We start from the raw sequence: 23,449 nt of genomic DNA on the forward strand, positions 1-23,449 counted from the left end.
ATGCCTTTGCCATTTCCATGTTCCCCACCAACAACTCTCCAGTCTCACCCTCCAATGGACCAACGTTCACCTTAGCCACCCTTTTTCTTTTTATATAGCTATAAAAACTCTTACTATTAGTTTTTATGTTGTTCGCTAAATTCCTTTCATAGTCTATTTTCCCCGTCTTAATTAATCTCTTAGTTATTTTTTGCTGACCTTTAAATGCTTCCCAATCCTCTACCCTCCCACTATCTCTGGCTACCTTATATGCCCTTGCCTTCAGCCGAATACTATCCTTTATAGTTTTACTGAGCCATGGCTGACTGTTCTTACCCTTACCCCTTTTTTTCTTCATAGGAATAAATTTTTCTTGAAGGTTATACAGTATACCCTTAAACGTACACCACTGCTCATGTACCGTCTTATTCTTGAGTCTGCTATCCCAGTCAACTTTGATCAGCTCAGTCCTCATACCTTCATAATCCCCCTTATTTAGACTAAGCACCCTAGCCTGAGTTTCAACCTGCTCCCCTTCTATTTGAATATGGAATTCGACCATATTGTGGTCACTTGTTCCCAACGAGTCCCTAACTATGACATTTTTAATTAATCCTGCTTCATTACACAGGACCAGATCCAAGATTGCCTCCCCCCTTGTCGGTTCGGTGACATACTGTTCTAGGAACCCGTCTCTAATACATTCTATAAACTCTTCCTCTAGTCTACCCTGCCCAGTTTGGTTTGCCCAATTAATATGAAAATTGAAGTCCCCCATGATTACAGCAGTTCCCTTTTTACATGCGTCAACTATTTGCAGATTTATGTTCTGACTAACAGCGTCACAGCTATTTGGAGGTCTATAAATTACACCCACTAGTGTTTTTTTCCCCTTATTATTCTCTATCTGTACCCAAGCTGTTTCACTATCCTGATCCTTCAACGCAATATCCTTCCTCTCTATTGCCGTTATTCCCTCCCTTATTAAAAGGGCCACCCCTCCTCCCTTTCTTTCCTGTCTATCTTTCCTAATTGTCGAGTACCCCTCTATATTTAACTCCCAGTCCTGATCTCCTTGCAGCCATGTCTCCGTAATGGCCACGATATCATAACTATATATACTTAATTGCACCGTTAATTCATTTATCTTATTACGAATACTCCGTGCATTTAGATAAAGCACTTTCAGATGATTTTTACTACCCTTCCTTTCCGTTTTTGCCCCTTTTACATCTAGATCTTTATCTTCACAAATTCTGTCTCCTGTCACATTTTGAATTTCCGCTTCCCCACTGATACCCTGCTCTATTTCCTCTACCCCTGCCGTTATTACCCCCCTTGATACCTCCCCCCCGCTACTTAGTTTAAAGACCTCTCTACTGCCCTAGTTATATGATTTGCCAGGACCCCAGTCCCAGCACCGTTCAGGTGAAGTCCGTCCTTACAGAACAGATCCCCCCTGTCCCAGTACTGGTGCCAGTGGCCCAAGAAACCAAACCCATTATTCCCACACCAGTCTTTGAGCCACGCATTTAGCTTTTTAATTTTACGTACCCTCGCCGATTTGGCCCGTGGCTCAGGTAGCAATCCGGAGATCAGTACCCTCGAGGTTCTGCTTTTTAATTTATTCCCTAACTGCTCAAACTCCTTCAGCAGATCCTCCTTCCTCGTCCTTCCTATGTCATTGGTCCCCACATGGACCACGACCACTGGATCCTCCCCCTCCCTCTGCAAATTTCTCTCCAGCATCGCAGAGATATCCTTAACCCTAGCACCGGGTAGGCAACACAGCCTTCGGGACATGTTCTGCTGGCCGCAGAGAACCTTATCTACCCCCCGAATAATACTATCCCCTATCACTACGGCATTTCTTCTAACTCCCCCCTCTTGAATGGCCTCCTGATCCACGGTGCTGCAGCCAGGTTGCTCATCCCTCCCACAGCCCCTGATCCCGTCCTTACATTGAGTAAGAGCCTCGGTCATGCTCGTCAGGGACAAGGGCTGTGGCTCCTGCCGCATCTCCTCCTGGTTCCCCCTACCTGCCTCGCTTATGGCCACACCTTCCTTTCCTTGCTCACTGCCTACTGAATTAGTTAAACTGGTCGGTGTGACCATCCCCTGGCACAAAACATCCAGGTAATACTCCCCCTCCCTGATGTACCGCAGCGTATGAAGTTGGGTCTCCAGCTCATCAATGCGGAGCTGGAGTTCCTCTAGCCTCAAACACTTACTGCAGCTGTAGGGATCTTCTACATCAATGGTGTCGACAAATTCCCACATCTCGCAGTATTGGTACAGGGAGATGTACAGGGACAGGGACAAGAATGGCATGCTTGCCATCCACTGCCCCTGCTTCCTCTTCACCCTTGCTCTTCCCCTTCTGCCTTTCTTAAAAGGCTGCTGAAGCAAAAGGGCTACTGCAAACAGCAGTAGTTGTATTTTTACTAACATCCTCCAAACTAGTTCCTTCCTTGCTTGCATGGTTCAGAATGATTTAAAAAAACCTGGGTGGCATTTTTTAGTGAGAAAAAAATGCAACATGTCATCATTTTATCAGGTAATCATTTGAGTTGTAGACACTTGTCACTGGTCGTTGTTGGTATTCGGTGTGGTCCTCTGAGGTGGAAGGGGGTCGTGCTCATTCACGGACCAATTTGCCAGAGACCATCCTCGAGTAAAACGCACATGGTTGAAGCTAGTCTTCAACATAGTCGAAGGAGGTCGAAGGAGGACTTCTTCATTGTCGAGGGAGGTCTTCAACATAGTCCTAGGAGGTCGTACACATAGTCGTGAAATGTCGTAGGAAGTCGTAGGTCACCGTGACCTTGATTTTAAAAAAAAAGTCGCTTAAGGTCACCAGAGGTCGTGGTGGAGGTCTCCTAAGTGGGACGTTAACTAAACAGACGAGTGAGCCTTTTCCTGCTCTACTTGTCAGATCCTTGAACCTGTTTCCCTTGTAACAGGGTGATCCAACATTTCCAGTTGCCTTTTCCTTTAATTTATCGTTCTATTCCCATTTGGCCTCTCCGGCCTTGATCTCCCACATTGTTTCAATGAAGTTGAGAGGAAGTTCAAGGAACAGCAACGTCCCACTACTGGACAAATCTTCCATATTCAACAACAAATGCTCCGATTCCAGATAATCAGCAATTCCAAACCTGACATTGTGGCTATGCCTGATGAATATCTTTGATGTTTAATGGGGTGTTCAAAGAGGCAGCCAGGAGAATGTCAATTAATGTCATTAATCTGTATTTTTAAGAGATTTGAATAAGAGATTTGAATAAGAGGACTCATAAGATCAAGTTTAGGTCAAGAAATTAATGGTCAGTTACTTCTGAGAGTGTGGGGGACAGAGACCATCGATGTCCCAGAGGATTCTGTGTTGGGCCCTCACTTATTCACTGTACTTATTGATAGCCCAAATTATATGACATTTTCCCAAGTTTGCTATTGGCAGTGCAGATAGAAGTATAAAATTACAGAGAGATATCAATAGATTTTCCCCTCAGCTCCAGACACCAGCGTTTGATTAGGGTGAATATTACAGAGGTACTTGGAGAGGATATTCCTGGGGATCATCCACTGAGGCTACATGAGAGCAATTGTGAAATAAGAAGTGGCGATCACTTTGATGAGATTATACTAGAGGTCCCCCAATAGTCAGTGGGAGTTAGAGGAGGAAAAATGGAGGGAGATCACAGATAGCTGAAAGAATACTAAAACTGTATTAATGAGGTATTTTAACTTCCCAAATATTGACGGGCAGTGCCAGTGTGCGAGGGGTTGGATGGGATGGAATTTTTTAAGTGTGTTTAGGAAATCTTTCTCAATCACTATGTAGGTAGACACATTTGAAGTACTGTGTTCAGTTCTGGTTGTCCTACTATAGAAAGGATGTCATTAGACTGGAAAAGGTGCAAGCAATATTCATGATGATATTACCAGATACAGAGTGATTGAGGTATGTGGAAAGGCTGATAGGTTAGGTCTTTTTTTCCTGCAGTGTAGAAAGCTGTGGGGTGACCTTATAGAGATGTATAAACCCATGAGGGACATATATAAGAAGACAAGCCAGTCTTTTCTCCAAGAGAGGAAATCAAAAACTAGTGGGGATCAATTTAAATTGAGAGGTGAAAGATTCAGATACAACCTGAGGGGCAACATTTCTTACAGAGACTACAGAGACTGGAGTATATATGGAATGATCTGCAAAATGAAGTGGTAGAGGCAGATACAATTCAGCATTTAAAAGACACTTGAACAGGTACATGGTTAGGAAAGGTTTGGAGGGATATAGGCCAGGTACAGGCAGGCGGGACTAGTTTGGTTAAGCCAATTCACCAACATGGATGTGGTGGACCAAATAGCCTGTTTCCATGCTCTATGACTAAATGACCACAGGTTAGGAAAAAACAACTGTTCATAGAAGGAGAGGAGAAAACATTTATTGGAACAATGTCTGGTCTGAAAGAGATAAAATATGTGATACCTACACTGGAATATAGAAATTTAAGTGGTGATTTGATCAAAACGTTTGAGATATTAAAGGACACAATTTGAGATTGCTATAGACCTATATTGCTATAAACCTGCTGAGAACTCTTAGCTAAGTAAAAGGCTATACAGGAGAATGTTGGAAATCTCTTCTGGGTCAATTGATCTGGGCCATTTGTTACTTTAAAACAAAAGTTGATACATTTTTTGTTAATTGAAAATATTTAGTCATGTTTTGTTTTGTCCAATATTGTCTGCAACGTTGTGCAATTGTGCTTGAAAGCTACATTTTTCAACTCCTACCCACAGTGATCCTCGATGAGTGCTTTGAATCTTATTAAAGAGAAAAAAACAGGAGTAATTTTTTAAGTTGAGAAAACATTTGTTCACCTGATGCTAAATAATTGAAAAACAAAGTAAACAATTGATTTTGAATAACTTTTAACAAACTGAACATCCAATCCAGCATGGCTTTCTGTGTGTTGAAAATTCAAATTTTACAAATCATTTTGTTATGGTTTAGTGGGTTTGCTTATTTAATTCTTAAATATTGTAATTATTTGCTATGATAAGATATTTTAATTAAAATTGTATGCATATTAATGGAGTTCATTTTTATAAGGAGAAGGGTTGAAATTAAAATGTTATGCATTGTTTAAATAGATATATTTTATATCTGAAATGTCTATTTGCTTCAATTTAAAAGCAATGTTTTTTTTAACAATGGTTTATTTAGCTAGAGCTGCTTTGCATAGAATTACAAAGAATTTACAGTACAGGAACATAAGGCATGAATATTCTTACTTGTCATTCAATAATGTTTAAATTATAATATCTTGGTGTTGGAGCAAATAAAAAACTACAGATGCTTGGAACCAAGACAAAACAGAAAATGCTGGAAGCACGCAACAGGACAAGCAGCACTCATGTTGAGGGAAACAGAGTTAAAACCTGATGAATGGTCCTGATATGTTGGATTCTTTCTCCACACAGATACGGTTTATTCTGCTGACTGCTCTCACCATTTCCATTCTTCTGTTTTTTGGTGTTGTGCCTGGAGTACATTTTCATGTTCATAGATATGCACACTAATCACTTGCAGAACTTGCAAGTAAAATGACAGCACGTGAGTTGCTATTGTGGTATGGACATATTAAACGAGAACACTAAAATCAAGTTCACAATATAATCATGGAACCAGTTCAATGTATTGTGTGTCGTTAAACAGTAAGAGTGCTAAGAATACTATAATTTCATGTGATACTTTAATTTTATAATATTCATCATTTTCCCCTCAGCCCATACACCAGAGTTCGATTCTGACCTCAGGTGCTGTCTGTGAGAGTGTGCACGTTCTCCCTGTGACCATGTGGGTTTCCTCTGGGTGTTTCAGTTTCTTCCCACACTCCAAAGACATGAGGGTCTGTAACTTAATTGGCTCCTGTACATTGTCCTAGTGTGAAAATGGGACAACATAGAAGTAGTGTGAACGGGTGATTGAAAGTCAGTGTGGACAATGGGGCAAAGGGCTTGCTTCCATGCTACATCTCTAAAACCAAATTGATTGATTTATCAAAAGGACAAATATGCAAAACAAAGACTTTTTCTGAGTAAAGCTCGCTGTCTCTAAGGTGCATAGAGAATTGTATCTCCTCATGGTGTCATGTGCAAACTGAAAATAAAATGTGCAAAATCTTGACCTGAATGGCAGTATTAAAACTTAAAATGCATTTTCACAAATTTGGAAGAATTTACGCTTTCTATGTAAAATAATTCCTGATTCTGCAAAGGATTCAGCGAAGATCTCACATAACTAACCCTATTTTAAATAGTCACAGCTGACATTTCTAAGGCTGAGCATAAGCAAGTCTTTCATTTAATTAGGACACTAAAGTCAGAGCTATTCTTTTATCAGCGAAATTGATCTTTAGACTTTTTTTGCCAGCTTCCAAATTGCAATCTAAGCACACATTTGTTCACGTTTACTGTGCAGACAAATAAAGCAGAGACAAATGCAAAAGGTTGTACTTCATTTATCATGTGGGAAGAGGTCATTGTTTGCAAATTTCCATACACATAACTGAGCTGCTCCCAATAAGTCTCCATGAATCTTACAATGACAGTATACTTCAGTAAGGGAAAATGGGACTCCAGGAATCTAAGCATCTGACAGAAGCAATGGGGAAATTAAACAGAAAATGAAATATAGCAAAGCCTGCACGTCAGTAAACTTCATTGCAAACCTAATTTTCTGTTGATATTGTTAAGAACGCAAGCTAAGGGCCTTGTTAAAATTAAATTAATAACATTAAAGAAAAAACATTTGTGAAATTTAAAGATATTAGTCTGGCTAAAGGTAAAATAACATGAAAGTTAAAGAGTAGACACGAGGAAGTGCAGATGCTGGTTTACAAAAAAAAGACAGAAAGTATTGATGTAACTCAGTGGGTCAGGCAGCATCTTTGGAGTACAAAATAAAACACAAATTTCTAATACAAAAAATATCACAAAGGGCTGAAGAAGGGCTGAAGGCTCCTGACCCGACACGTCACCTATCCATGTTCCTCAGAGATGCTGACTGACCTGCTGAGCTACTCCAGCACTTTGTGTCTTTTTAATGAAAGTTAAAGATGCATGCAGTTAATTGTAATTAAAAATAATTAAAAACAAATAGGAATGTTATTGTGCAGTTTACCAGTATGGGCAGCAGTAAAACATGATATTTGGTTTAGAGCATATGTAACAAATGTAGTTTCAAAAATAATTTAATTGATGGTGCAAATCAACCAACTTTATTTTCACTGCAGCATTTCAAATGGGCTGTTCTGTTCACTTCAGTCTGCTCCATGTTTCCATGGCCTGAAACATATTCCCAATCTCTTAGCATCTTTCAATGCAAGCGATTGCCCATTTTCATTCCCTACTTCTCACCATGCAGGGACCCAATGACTCCTGCCAGGTAGAAAAAGCAAGTCGAAGGAACATCTTCCAACCTTGTATACTGTATTCATTGCTCACAATATCATCTCTGCAAGGAAAGATCACACGTGGATTGAGTGATCACTTTGTTAAATACCTCCATTCATTGCACGTGTGACTCTGTGCTTCCAGCCTTTGTAGCTTTATTATACTCTTGTCTCTTGTCTGTGATCTTTTGCACCATTCCACTGAAGCTCAATACAAGTGTAATAAATACTACTTCATCTCTTGATGAGGGACTTTATAAACTTCTGACTTCAAACTGAGTTTCACAATTTCCAATAATAACCACTGCTCCTTTTGTGTTAGGGAGCATTTGCTGATAATGGTCCTATTGTTGCCGGCTTCACCTCCTCTGAACCCACAGTTGTTGCTATATTGCTCTATTAGTGGCCACCCCACAACTGCCCCCTCTTTTCCTTTGAATCGTAATTTAGTTTGCAAGTTATTCATTCTTCTGTTTCATTGAAACTGAACTTCTCTTTTTCTTCATTCTTCAACACTCTACTCACACTATAGATCCTCGTCTCTTAACTTACCATTATTTTGTTAAATCTGCAATATCTTTCAGCTCAAATGAAAGGCCATCGAACTGAAACAATAACTTATTTTACCTTTACAGAAGATACTGCAAAATGTTCCCAGAAGTTATTTTTTCTGTTTGGTCCGGAAATCTCAATGTGAATTATTTAAGGATTAGTGTGAAATAGGAATGCATGACTTGATATACGAATAGCATGATATTCTGGAATTATGGACAAATACGTCTGGAGATTAATCTAACACTATCCACCTCAACAAAGTGGTCGTGAAAAAACATGTTTGGCTGCAAAATTGACCTGCAAGCAAGCAAAAATAGTTGAAGTGCAGAGCTTGGACAAATAGGAGCCTTGTGTATTAATATAGAGACTGATACAGCATGGAAATAGGACCTTCGGCACACCAAGTCCATGCAAACCATCGATCACCTATTCATCGTTCTATGTTATTCCACTTTCATAACCATGCTCTACATAACCAGTGCATAATCTCATCGACGGAGGTCAATTTAAAAACAAATCTAGCTACCTTAGGTGGCTTTTTTGTAATTTATCGCTTTTTTGATAAATTACATTCACTTTTTTTGTTTATTCACAATTATGTGTTGTACGACTTAACAATTTTTATGTACACTTTATTTTATGTTTTTCTCTTTCCCTTAATTATGTTTAATAGTGTCAGGAGATGTAGAACTACTGTAGAAACTATGAAGGACAACTCTCGATTCGGGATTCCGAGGTACTTGGCTGCATCACATGAATCATACAGTCTGGTAATAATAGCCAATGCAAGATAATAGTCGAATAAATATCGGAGGTCTCACCTTCTGTAGTTGGAACATCAGAGGTGAGAATGAGCCAATTAAGAGGGGTAAAATTCTGGCACAATTAAAATCATTAAATATGGATATTGCTTTCCTACAAGAGACACATCTGAAACAACAAACTCAGATCAGATTAAGGGCAAATTGGATAGGTCAAACCTATTACTCCTCATTCACCTCTAAAGCAAGAGGCACGGCTATTATAATTCGGAAGGGTATACCTTTTAAATTAAAGAAATCTATATCTGATAAAGAGGGAAGATATGTTATAGTCACGGGAGAAATTTACAATACACCATTAACTATGATAAATATTTACGCGCCTAATTTTGATAACCCACAATTTTTTAGGAAAATAATAGATTTAATCGCAGAGCATAATTATCAAAATATAATAATGGGGGGAGATTTTAACTGTGTTATAGATCCATACTTAGATAAATCAATAAAGCTAGGGAAGCGTCTTGTTAAAACTAAGACCTGTGAATTTTTAAATACTTATATAAAAAATAATAAAATAGCTGATATTTGGAGAATAGCAAATCCAAACGGTAGGGAATACTCAATTTATTCATCAGTTCACAAAACTTATTCGCGAATTTACTATTTTTTATTGGACACAAAATTAATCCCGTATACGAATAAACCATCATATCATAATAGTATTATTTCTGATCATTCACCATTGACTTTTATACTTAAAATTGAGGGAATGCCGAGTATAAAACCTTTTTGGAGATTCAATGTACATATATTAAATAACCCGCAGGGTTATGAGTATATAAAAGAACAAATAAAACGTTTTTTTCGAAATAAATGACACGCCGGGATATTTCTGCACCGCTATTATGGGAAACCTTCAAGGCATATATTCGCGGCGTCATAATTTCTTACCAAAGTTTTCAAAATAAGGAAAATAAAAGAGAACTTCAGCGGATAGAACAGAAAATAAAACTACTAGAACTGGACAATGCAACTGACCCAACCATAAATAAACATAATAAGATAACTTTATTGAAATATAAAGTTAATAGAATACTATCGGCTAGAGTAATAAGATTATTCCAAATTACAAAACAAGCACACTTCGAATTTGGGGATAAGCCACATAAACTACTTGCGAGGCAACTGAAGCAACGAGAAAAGGAAAAAACTATTACTAAAATTAAATCGAATAAGGGTGAGTTTTTAACACTGCCTAATGATATTAATAAGAGGTTTGCCCAATTTTATCACAATTTATATACATCTAAAATAAATACAGATGTAAGTAAAATTACAATTTTTTTAGATAATTGCAAGCTCCCAAAATTGGATAGTTTAGAACAAGAGCAATTAGGAGCACGGATTACTAGTGAAGAAATAAAACAAATAATAAACTCACTGAAAAATGGGAAGACCCCAGGACCAGACGGTTTTAGTAATGAATTTTATAAAAGATTTCAGGAGTCAATTATACCAAGATTATTCAATTTATACACGCAGGCTTATACCGAAAATAAACTACCAGAAACCCTAGCAGAAGCAACAATAACACTTATACCAAAAAAAGATAAAGATTTAGATGAACCGGGTTCTTATAGAGCTATTTCACTACTAAATACGGATCAGAAAGTTTTAGCAAAGATTCTAGCTAGAAGGCTAAATAATTATATTAACAATTTAATAAATACGGATCAAACGGGATTTATACCCAAAAGACAATCATTTAATAATTTGAGAAGGCTTTTCAATATAATGTACTCTCATAATGAGGACAATGAAGATATTTCAGTTGTCACGCTGGATGCAGAGAAGGCATTTGATCAAGTAGAATGGCAGTATTTATACAAGGTACTCCAAAAATTCAATATGGGAGAGAATTTTATTAGATGGGTTAAACTACTTTACGATAGACCTACGGCAAGAATATTAACTAACAATACGCTATCTCCAAAATTTTACTTATCAAGGGGTAATAGGCAAGGGTGTGCCTTATCACCATTGCTATTTGCCCTTATGATAGAACCGTTGGCCGAAAGGATTAGAAATCACCCGAATATTCACGGATATAACACTAAGGATTCAAAGAATAAAATTTCACTATATGCTGATGATATTCTTTTATATATTACTAATACACAAACGAGTATACCCACCTTATTAACACTAATTGAGGAATTCGGCTCTTTTTCAGGATATAGAATAAATTGGAATAAAAGCGAAATTATGTCTTTAAAACCACAGGATTCGAGACATTTACCAAAATTCCCCTTCAAAATTGCAACAGAAAAATTCAAGTATCTGGGTATTCAAATTACGAGAAGACACAAATCATTATTTAGTGCCAATTTTATACCACTATTAAATAAACTGAATGATATGATTAAATTTTGGAAAACACTTCCGCTCTCATTGATAGGTAGAATTAACGCTATAAAAATGACTTTCTTACCACAATTAATATATTTGTTTCAAGCGATCCCAATATATATTCCAAAATATTTTTTCAAAAAACTAGATTCCACTATCACTAATTTTAGATGGGATTACAGAACACATAGAATTCAACGAAAGCATTTGTGCAAATCTAAAGAAGTTGGGGGTTTATCATTACCTAACTTTATGTATTACTACTGGGCAGTGCATATTAAGAACATAATGTACTGGCTGGATAGTTCCACTCAGCAGTTGGAGTGGATAAGAATGGAGAAAGAGGAGTGCTATCCGCTCGATATAGGAACGATCCTGCTCTCACCGATAAAATTGAATAGTATAATATATAAGAAGAACCCAATTATTCACAATATAATAAGAATTTGAAAACAAATAAAAGAATCCTTGAAATTAAATAATTTATCAGTACTAACCCCACTATTGAACAACCCCGCATTCAAACCTTCTCTCATCGACAACACATATCAACAATGGGATAGACTGGGGATTAGGAAAGTAGGGGATATGTATGAATTGGGTAAACTGTTATCATTTCAACAATTAAAATTTAAATTTAAATTGAAGGATAATCAATATTTTAAATATATACAGGTATGTGACTTTATGAAGAAATATACACATAGATTTCAAACTATATTTTTAGACCCTTTAGAAGAAGCAATGAATATTAAGGCTGATTCACAAAAATTAATATCATACTTTTATAATAATATATTATATAGAGAATCACCCTCAACAGAAGCACTAAGGGAAGATTGGGAACATGAGCTAATGATAAAGATCTCGAAGGATAGATGGGAAAAGTATTTGATGAATACACATAACTGTTCTATTAATACAAGACATAATTTAATTCAATTCAAATTATTACATAGACTATATTATTCAAAAACGAGGTTGAATAAATTTTATCCAAACGTCTCTCCCAGATGCGATAAATGTTTGTTTCAAAACGCTAATATAACACATTCATTTGTAGGATGTACAAAGTTGAATACATTTTGGAGTGATATATTTGATATATTTACAAAGCTCTTCAAGTCAAGAATAGAACCCAAAATGGAATGGATTATATTTGGAATAATAGGAGAAGATACCAATTTAAATAAAGACCAAAATGTTTTTTTTTAATTATGGGTTAATAATTGGAAAGAAATTGATACTTAAATTTTGGGAAAAAAAAGCCATACCAACTGTTAAAATGTGGATTAGGAATATGATGGACATAGCACGCCTTGAAGAAATGAGACTCCGACTAATAGATAAATATGACCAATTCTTAAGGAGTTGGTCTCCTTTCATCGACTTTTTGGAATCATGTGATGCAGCGGTACCATAAGGATTGCTGATTTCAGTTCATGACGTGGATAGATCTACATCTCCGAATATAGATTTGAAAAATTCTCTTTTAGGGGCCTTCTCTTCTATTTCTACTTTCCACCTTTTATTTTTTATTTTATTTTTTTATTTTTATTTTTTATATACACACTTCACATTTTTCTACTTTCTACCATCTATTTTTCCACTCTTTCCCCTTTCTATTGTTTTCTTTTTCTTGTCTTGCTTACTTCCTTCTCATAACATAAAACTAGAGGTTGTACATAGAATGGATTATGGTATGACATAGTTGGCACCTAAAATTAGGTGCCACTGTATTGTTTTGTATTGTATTAACTTCTAATAAAATAAACAAATTAAAAAAAAAAAAAATTTAAAAAAAATAATAACATGCTCTACACGTTAGGGATAATTTACAGTGGCCAATTAACCTACAAACCCGCACGTCTTTGGGATGTGGGAGGAACCGGGAGGACCTGGAGGAACCCACATGGTCGTAGGAAACACATGCAAACTCCACACATAGAAACATAGAAACATAGAAAATAGGTGCAGGAGTAGGCCATTCGGCCCTTCGAGCCTGCACCGCCATTCAATATGATCATGGCTGATCATCCAACTCAGTATCCTGTACCTGCCTTCTCTCCATACCCCGATCCCTTTAGCCACAAGGGCCACATCTAACTCCCTCTTAAATATAGCCAATGAACTGGCCTCAACTACCTTCTGTGGCAGAGAATTCCAGAGACTCACCACTCACTATGTGAAAAAAAAAATTCTCATCTCGGTCCTAAAAGATTTCCCCCTTATCCTTAAACTGTGACCCCTTGTTCTGGACTTCCCCAACATCGGGAATAATCTTCCTGCATCTAGCCTGTCCAACCCCTTAAGAATTTTGTAAGTTTCTATAAGATCCCCCCCTCAATCTTCTAAATTCTAGCGAGTACTAGCCGAGTCTATCCAGTCTTTCTTCATATGAAAGTCCTGACATCCCAGGAAGGAATCAGTCTGGTGAACCTTCTCTGTACTCCCTCTATGGCAAGAATGTCTTTCCTCAGATTAGGAGACCAAAACTGTATGCAATACTCCAGGTGTGGTCTCACCAAGACCCTGTACAACTGCAGTAGAACCTCCCTGCTCCTATACTCAAATCCTTTTGCTATGAATGCTAACATACCATTCGCTTTCTTTACAGTGCTTGAGGTCAGGATTGAAGCCAGGTCTCTGGCACAGTGAGGCAGCAGTGCTCCAGTTGCACCACTGTGAACCAGGACTTGAATGATGGGGTGAAGCAGATGCAACTGGCCTCAAGAGGACATAGATTATCCTAAAACTTTCCTTGGACAATCAAAGCAACCCTTGTCTGAAATCCTTATTCTTTTATCATTAATCATTTCATAGGGTGATGGAAATGCCAGTATGGATTTCCCATTCTCATTGGTAATGTCTTCTTGAATCACATCAGTCATCGAGGTGAGGCCATAAGACACATGGGCAGAATTAGGTCATTCCATCTCAATCATAAAGAAAACCCATCAGTGCCTCTCTCTCCTGAGAACATTGAGGAGATGCGGTTTGTCAAAAAAGATGCTTGAATATGTAGAGGTGTAAGGTAGAGAGCATATTGACTTGTTACATCATAGTAACCTAGAAGCGAAGGAGATTCTAAAAAGTGGTGAACACGGCCCAATCCATCACGGGTACTGAACTCCCCACCTTTGAAGGGATCTACAGGAGGTGCTGCCTCAAAATTGCACAATACGTTTTTTAACATCTTGCTGTTTATTATGGTCCCTACCTTGGAAGTGCTGAGTCTGACCCATCTGTGTTACGTCAATATGTTGTGTAATGCCATGCTGCCATGCAGAGTCCTGCCACTGAGAGTGGTGCGATGGTTACTAACAAATCAATATGGGTGATTGGCAAATTATAACTCTTTACTTCATCCACAAATAATAAATTCTAGTCATCTGGCCATCTCATGTAGAGATTTACTTGAAATGACCATGAACATTTTCCTTTGTGTTAAGTCCATATAACTGCATGCAGTAGCGAGTTATCCATTTGAGCCCCAATGACTACCTTTACCAGTGCTCTACAATGTCATCCTTTTTTATGCCAAGCGCAGCCACTCTCTCTTAATCTCAGGATCTCAGCTCTTTTGTTCACGTTTGAACCATGGGTGTGATAAGGTCTGGAGTTAAAACAATGTCGAATCCAAGCTGGTGAGAAGATTAGTGATTAGAGATTAGAGAACACTGCTCGATCCCATCCATCACAAAGCTGCTGGTTGAGAGTAGATCAACCTGGTGATAATTCACCATCAAGGATTTGTCCTACGTTATGTGGACAGGACACACCCAGACACATTGCTACATGTTTGGATAGATGTCAGCACTGCACATCTACTGGGGCAGCTTGGCCAGAGGCACAGTTGATTCTCGAGTGCACACATTCAGCGCACCAGTCAGGATGTGCTCTTGTCCCAAAGCTTTTGCAATTTTCAATGTGTTTCGCTGTTTCTCAGCATACATGATGTGAATCGAACTGGCTGAATACTTTTTAAAATGTTTCAAGACTTGAGTTATAAATGCCAATGTTAACCCCCTTTGGTCTGTCATAATGTGGGTTTACTGTATGCATCCCTACCGGTCCCTGGCACCAATCTCCCAAGGAAGCAGTGGACGACGCTGAATAGATTCAGGACTGGACATGGCCCCTGCTTGGCCAGCCTTCACAAATGGGGCAGCAGCCCAACCCCACGGTGTGCTTGTGGAGAGCAGCAAACAATGCAACACATCATTGAAGCATGCCCTCAACAAAGACTCAAAGGAGGACGTCACCCTTCATACAGCAGATCAAGAGGCAACTGCTTGGCTAAAGGACTTTGCATTCGCTAAATAAATAAAATCCTATGACGCATCGGAGTTGACTATTTTCAGTGACTTTAAAACTATATTAACTCCAAATCATTAGCCTAATTTTTGTATTATTTGAAGTTCACATCTATTAAAGCAAAGCAGAGATGATGCCAATGCAAAGCGATCAAGTTGAAATATCAACTCTGCTTTCTCCACAGATATTATCTGATCCGTGGGGTGTTTCCTACATTTTCTTTATTTCAGCCATGATTCACGATTCATGAGCAAGAAAAAAAAACACACCTACAATAATAAATGTCAAACCACTATAACTGGACAATTTTAATAACTTCCATTTATCACTGGAACATCCATCTGAACAAATCCGTTTTATCACAGGTTCGGCGACTTGAGGTAATGATGAGCTCGGCTGTGCTCTTGTTAAATGCCAGAGCAGGCTCCAGGGGCTGAGTGCCCAGTAACATATGTACATAATGTGTCAGATATAATTACCATGGGTTTCATTGACCAGCGATATAAAAATGTACCTATCTAAAAGAATAAGTGATGCCCAGTGTTATCGACAGCCAAATTAACAGCTAGTAGCATGAATTAAATATAAGCTGTCATGGAGATGAGGGGTTGTCTCCTCGAAACTTTGAAATCCAACAGAGAGAGAGAAAAAAGAAAAGCAGAAAGTGAAAATGATGTGATAATGGTTGGGCCATTTGAAAACACCAAAATGGGACTTTGGAGAATTAAAAGAAGATAAATTCTTTGTATGTACCTTAAGGATTTAAAAGGCCCAGATATAAGGAGTTAGTCGAAGCTTACGTTTGAACATTTTTTATGATATTTAATAAAATAAACAGCAGGTTGAATAGATCTTAATGCAATATCTCAGTAGAATCATAAAATTGACAGCTGGCCTATTCGGAGGAATATAAAGATGACCAGAATAATATTTCAAGCTAACTTGAACAGACATTCGATATCAGACACAAGTTTGAAGCTGGATTGCCTGCGGTAATCCAAATGTAGATAGTTTTTGTTAATATTCATTTTATAAGTTGCTTCATCCTTGTATAGTCACACTTAACTAGGAGCTTTTATTGATCTAATAACAATATTGGCAGCAGAAGAATAAAAATGAACAAAATACATTGTATTTGTTTAATATAATTGATCCATTTTCAATAAATCTGACTTTGCATTTTGCAATAGATAGAGAAACATGGTTTGCTGTGGAAAGAGCTAGTATCCAACAACATGGTTCAGGCAAATAGTAAAGGAGAGTTTGGATAAGTAACAACAGTCAATGAGATTCCTAAACTCAGAATTGTGAGCAACAAAAGCTTTATTTTGGGGATTTTGGTTGTCCTTGATATGTGCGTTAAATCAGTTGATTAGTGTCTGAGCATATTTATTATTATTGTTGCATTTCATCTTTTTAAGAAGTAACTCATTGCTTCTTTGATTTCCTGTCACACACTGAGAGACCTAGCCATTTGTACGCCTCATAATTCCAGCCATATCACCTCCAGCCTATCACCTCAACCAAGAACCAGAGATCAATAAAGCAGATAGTTTCTGATCTGCATCCCACACCCAAAACAGCATTCTCTCTGGAGTTATCAACCATCAAGACTTGGTCTTGCTGAGACCTCATGAGATATATGGAGGGCCTGACATTGGAAACATGGAGCTTTGGGTCCTGTACCATTAAGCTACAGGATAATGAAAAAAGCAGCAAGGCAAGTCGTGTCTGAAAGCAAGGCAGAGGAAGGACAGTGTTTAATTCTTGAAGCACTTCTTTCCTCAAGGCTATTCAGCTGCCTTTTAAATTTGCTGACAATCTCGCCTTTCTTCCCAGTCTATTCAGCAGTTGTGTGACCATACTAGACCATACATCGCTCTACTGAGCGGGTGGTTAGTGCTCCTTGCTTACAGAATTTGTGCTAATGTTATATATTTACAATGATGGGATTTTCAAGGACAAAGGTCGTCTTCTTTATGATTGTAAACATTAGCTGCTGTAAACTGAGTGAGTCTGAGTTTTACAGCATTACATTCTTAATGATCATTTCCTTCGGAAGATAAGTAATTCAGGGAATGGGATCATACCACCAGTTCCCAGCCGTTATCAACTATGTTGAGACACTTGCCTGATAGGCTTGGTTTTCAAAGACAAAAAATATTGCAGTTAAAGTAATAACAGTGAATTTCAGAAAGAAATATCATGACAGGACAACACAGATTTTTTTTTCAAAAAGCAAGTATATTTACTCAAGGAACATAACGGAGAAAGATTAGAGGCAGAAACATTTAGACATGATAATAGAAGACTAATTAATACAAGTAGTAAACAAGAGGCCAGGATTCAGCGAAGGCAGTGGGCTTAAAGAAGGTGCGGAAATAATGTACAAGTTGGGAAAGATTTGGGGTTAGAATATTGATGGGACGAGGCCATAGAGGGATCAGAGAATAAACAAAATAAGGATTTTAAAGTCTTCCTTGCAGAGGTTGCCAATCCAGTTAGGTGAGCACAATAGTAATAAGTGAACAAAATTTGATGTAAAGTCAAGATATATTTAGTAAAGTTTTGGATGAGGCCAAATGTGTATGGGGCGGAAGTCATAATCATTTGAATAGTCCCACCTAGCGATAACCAAAGCTCAAAGGGTTTCAGACAAAAGCTATAAACTGTAGGAGTAACTTAGTGTGTCGGGCAGTGTGGAGAACATAGATAGGCAACATTTCAGGTCGGGATCTTTCTTTAGACTGACTGTAGTTGGGGGGGGGGAGTGGGTAGGGGGGGAAAAAGCTGGAATAGGGGTGGGGACGGGACAATGCATGGCAAGTGATAGGTGAATACAGGTGAGTGTGGTTTTGGTTGGCAGATGGTTGGACAAAGGCCAGAGATGAAAAGAAAAAAGGTGATGAGATAAGTAGATAAGGAGACAAGAGGCATGAAATTTGAAGGCAGATAAAGGAATATAGGTGAAAGGGGATGGAAGGAAGGGGAAAGGGAGAAATTGGTGCACATCCAGGTAGAGCACAAGGAAGAGAGGTGGAGAAAGGAGGGGGGAGACGTTGTTCGTAGATTAGTTACCTAAAATTGGAGAATTCAATGTTCATACCACTGGGTGGTAAACTACCCAAGATCTGAAAGATAGCTACAAAAAAAAAGCTGGAGTTACTCAGGTGGTCAAGCAGCATTTCAGGAGAAAATGGTAGGTGATGTTTCGGGTCAAGACCCTTCTTCAGACTGATTGCAGTGGGGCAGGGAGGAAGAAACTGGAAGCGAGAAAAAAAAAACAGGGCAAATCAGGGTCGGCAACAGATGACCTCAGGCCAGGAGGTTCCCTGTTACGCTGAATGTTGGCTAGATGATGTGATCCCAAGAGGGATACATCGCTGCAAATTGAAACGCTGTTCATAATATTATGTGTGACCAGTTGAAGATGAAATTAGGGCATCTTCATAATGCAGCAGAAATACTGTGTAGAATACAAATATAAATATTGCAATACAAAATAAAGCTTGCCGGAAAATGTAAGACATGTAAGAAATGTAAGGTCAATGGGGGTGGCATGGTGGTGCAGCGGTAGAGTTGCTGCCTTAAGGGCCTGTCCCACTTGGGCGACCTTATCCATGAGTCCAGAAGAGTGCCTTCGACCTTCAAGCTCGAGGGCACTCTCCTGGAAAGCCTCGAGCTGGATCGCCGGCCGCGTTGAAACTGCGAGCTGGATCGACCGAACCGCGAGCTGCATCAACCGACCGCGCACACACACACAAAAACATCGCGAAGGTGGGGGCCAGGGACAGCAGAGGAGCGCTGTCTGCGGGATGAAGAGGAAGGTAAACGGCTGCCACAGAGTACCGTTAAATCCTTTAGAGAGTAGGGGGGTGGGGGAGAAAAGGAGGGAGAAGGGGAGAGAGGGAGACAGAAGGGAGACAGAAGGGGAGGAGAAGGGGGAGAGAAGGTGGGGGGGGAGAAGGAGTGGAGACACTTTTAAGAAGTTTAATAAAGTTAGCAGACAGTTTACCTACCGGTAGGTCTTCCTAGGTCGTGACACTCCAATGAGCCAATCAAAATGGCCAGTCAACGAAGGAGATTGCCTACGTCTGCCCTCGAGTGCCTGTAAGTAAATAGCGACCCCACTCCACTGCACTACGAGTGAAAAAGACCCATGCCGACCAAATTTTACTAGCGGAAAATTTTTCAATATGCTGAAAAATTTTTTGCGACCTAGCTGAGGCAGGAACCTCTCGAGCATGAAGGAGAGTTCCAGCCACCTCATACGACCTGCTAGGACCTCGTGTCGACCATGCTGTGAGTTTGAGTCCAGGGCAAACTCTTCTAAACTTGCAGCTTAGGTCGCCCAAGTGGGACAGCCCCTTTGCAGCGCCAGAGAACCGGGTTTGATCCTGATCATGGGTGATTGTACGCCATTTGTATGGTCTCCCTGTGATCTGCGTGGATTTTCTCCAAGGTCGTCGGTTTCCTCCCACATTTCAAAGACGTACAGGTTTGTAGGTTGATTGGCTTGGTATAAGTGTAAAATTGACCCCAGTATGTGTGTAGGGTAGTGATAATGTGCGGGGATTGCTGGTCGGTGCTGACACGGTGGACCGAAGGGCCTGTTTCCATGCTGTTTCAATAAACTAAACTAAATAAATCAGACAGTGTGACAAATGTGAGATAATGGAGCAGTTTAGTGAGGTGGTGGTGGAGGGGAAGAGCTGAATGTCACAAATCTTCTTGGAGAACCTGATGTTTTTGTCTTCAAATGTCTTTGCCAATGTGCAGTGTGCAGAGGGGAAATAGGATGGTGTGGAATTCTCTGCCACAGTGGAATTCGCTGCCACAGAAGGCATGGAATCCAATTCACTGGGTGTTTTCAAGGGAGAGTTAGATTTAGTTCTTTGGGCTAAAGGAATCAAAGGATATGGGGAAAAAAGCAGGAACATGGTTCTGATTTTAGATGATCAGCCATGATCGTATTGAATAGCGATGCTGGCTCGAAGGGCTGAATGGCACACTCCTGCGCCTATTTCTTTTTCTATGGATGATGCATCCATGGGGATGCAGAGCTAATGGAACTTGATTGAGGGGAGATGATTTTGCCAATGATTACCTGGCTATGATTCAACAAATAAGAATGCAACCAATCAAAGGGAATGGATGATGGACACTTGAGGGGAATGAAGTGAGTATATTGGTTGAGGAGTGTGTAAAAGTATAATTGATTACAATCAAAGTTGCAAAGTAATGTGCTTTGACATTTATAAGAATCTGTGTTGGGATTGTAAACAAGATCGAATGGACTAAAATACAGGCCAAATAATGTTGGTATGACCCACAGTTTGCACTGGTGCTGCTCACCAGCATGCCTTATTACTGGATGCTGAGGCATTAATGACTTTCTCATTTGTGCCCTGTGATGTGGAGAGGCACCAAGGTTTGAATAAGCCTCAGGAGATATAAATATAGGCCTCGGCTCTAGGAGGCCTCGTAACCTTGGACAGCTCACCATCGTAATTGGCTCTGGATCCAGCTATAAATGTCTCTAATGATCAGGGAGACTGCTTCGCCATTCTATTTTCATGTGATGTCACTCTCTGGGAACTATGTACCTGTACGCCTAGATCCCTCTGCTCTGCAGCATTCCTCAGGGCTCTGCCATTCACTGTGAAGGCCCTGCCCTTGTTCTCCCCAAAATGAAACTTCTCACACATTATGAATTAAATTCCATTTGTAATTCTTCGGTCCACTTGCTCAGCTGATCAACATCGCACAATTTTTCCCCCCAGAATAGGGGAGTCTCAAACTGGAGGGCACATGTTTAAGGTGAGAAGGCACATATTAAAAGAGACCCGAGGGACAATTTTCGCAGGCAGAGGGGTGCATTAATGGAATAAAACTACCAGATTTATTCGGTGGGGGCATTGCGAGCTGGCTGTCCTGCAAGCAGCGTGTTCGCTATTTCGACTTTTTTGTTTTTTTTGGTGTGTCTAATGTTAGTTTAGGTGTCTCTTGATGTGTCTTGTGTGGGGGGTGGTGGGGAGGGGAAAGGGGGAAATCGTTTTTGGTCGCCTCCCTCGTGGCCTAACACCATGGATTGGAGCAGCCTTTCCCGGAGTGGGGCCCGGAGCATCTGCAGCAGGCGCAGCGTGGACTTTCCATCGTGGAGCGGGTGAACCCTTGCCGGGGGTTGCCAAAGAGGAGTGCTCCGATCGCTGGCCTGGTGACTTTGGCACCGTGGGGGCTGTGGTCTGCGGAGCTTCTAGCCGCGGGTGGGTCGTGGACTTACCATCCGGAGCCTGAGATCCCTCATCGGGGAATAAGCTCCGACCGCCAGCCCACGGCGTATAACGGTCTATAACATCCTGAAGCCGTGGGCTCCGGTAGGAAAGTGGCGATTCGGGACCTCCAAGCCGCGGAGTGTTTGACCGTCCCGACGTCAGAGTTTTGATCATCCCGTCGAGAGGGGCTGTACATCGGGCCATCCATAGCAGCAACTATGGAGGGTTTATAGCCCCGACCACGGGTGAACAAAGGAGGAGGACTGGCTGGACTTTGTTGCCATCCACCACAGTGAAGAATGCTGTGGTGAATGTTTGTGTTAAATTTTATTGTTTGTTGTGTGTTCTTTTTAAGTGTAGCGCTGCTGGCAAATTCATTTCACTGCACCTTCGGGTGCATGTGACAAATAAAATTGACTTTGACTTTGACTTTGACTTTGACTTTGAGATGATATGGTCGAGGCGGGCACAATTGTGACATTTAAAGGTCACTTGGATGGGTATGTTGATAATAAAGGTTTGAAGGGATATGGGCCAGCTGCAGGTGATTTAGACTGGCTCGATTAGGCAACTTGATTGGCTTGCCGATGTTGAGCCATTGGGCCTGTTTACAAGCTGGACAGCTCTATGACTCTAAACCTGCGCCAACCTAGGGGCAACAACCTCATACCTCATACAAAGTTGATCCAAATTAATTTGGAAGTTGAGAACATCCCCGGCGATGCTTCAATCTATTGCTCACCCTGATTGCCTGTGAACTGAGCACCTTGGTGGAGAGGGATGATAAATGGTAAAGCTCTTTCATGGATTTCACAGTTGACAACCGTATAGAAGTAAAAAAAAACTGAAGACAAATGATAAATCTATGTTCCTGCTCCCTGGAGCTGAGAGTATGAGGACCTCCAAACTATATAATGATGTAACTAAATATACTTGACACACACCTTACAGTTATGTTGACAGCATCAACAATGAATAGATATATTATCTCCATTGTATGAAGTTACAATATTCTTAACTACCCAGCAATATGTCATATCTTTCTTCTTTGTTAGGCCCTACAACCCGGCTCCAGAAGTGGGCTCATTGTGGATGATAATTACTCTGAGAAGCTGCCTTTGTAAGAACACCTAATACAACTAACTCCATGCACTTAACACAGAAAGGATTAAATCAACAATCTTTAAATTCAATGCCTTCTTTCCACAATGTACCGCTGTGCATGTTTATCCTAATTAGTTTGATTCTTTGCATGCCAGATTTTAAACAGTCAGTCTCTAAATTATGTCAATAAAATAGGAAGTATCAGCATCTTACAAATGAAGATTATTTTAACACTGAAAGTGTCCAACGCCTAACATCAGTACTGCAATCTTACTTTAGAGAATAAATGGTACAATTATATCTATAGACTTTCTGTTTGTGAAGAGAAATAACCGAGATAGAGCTTTCAACAGAACAATCTTAATTGATGGCGGTAAACTCTCAACTAATAGTAGTGTCCAGTGAAACAATGCATCACACGTCATACCACAAGACACACACAAGGGCCTATCCCAGTTGGGCGTCATTTGCGCGAAGATTTTGTGAATCCCAAAATCCTGGGGCGCCGCACACAACCGCGCGTCACTGCCTACGCCACCACGACTCACCACGCGCCAAGCACGCGTAATGCACGCCATGCGTG

This window comes from Amblyraja radiata, chromosome 21 (assembly GCF_010909765.2).
Source record: "Amblyraja radiata isolate CabotCenter1 chromosome 21, sAmbRad1.1.pri, whole genome shotgun sequence".
In the NCBI taxonomy this organism is placed as follows: Eukaryota; Metazoa; Chordata; class Chondrichthyes; order Rajiformes; family Rajidae; genus Amblyraja; species Amblyraja radiata.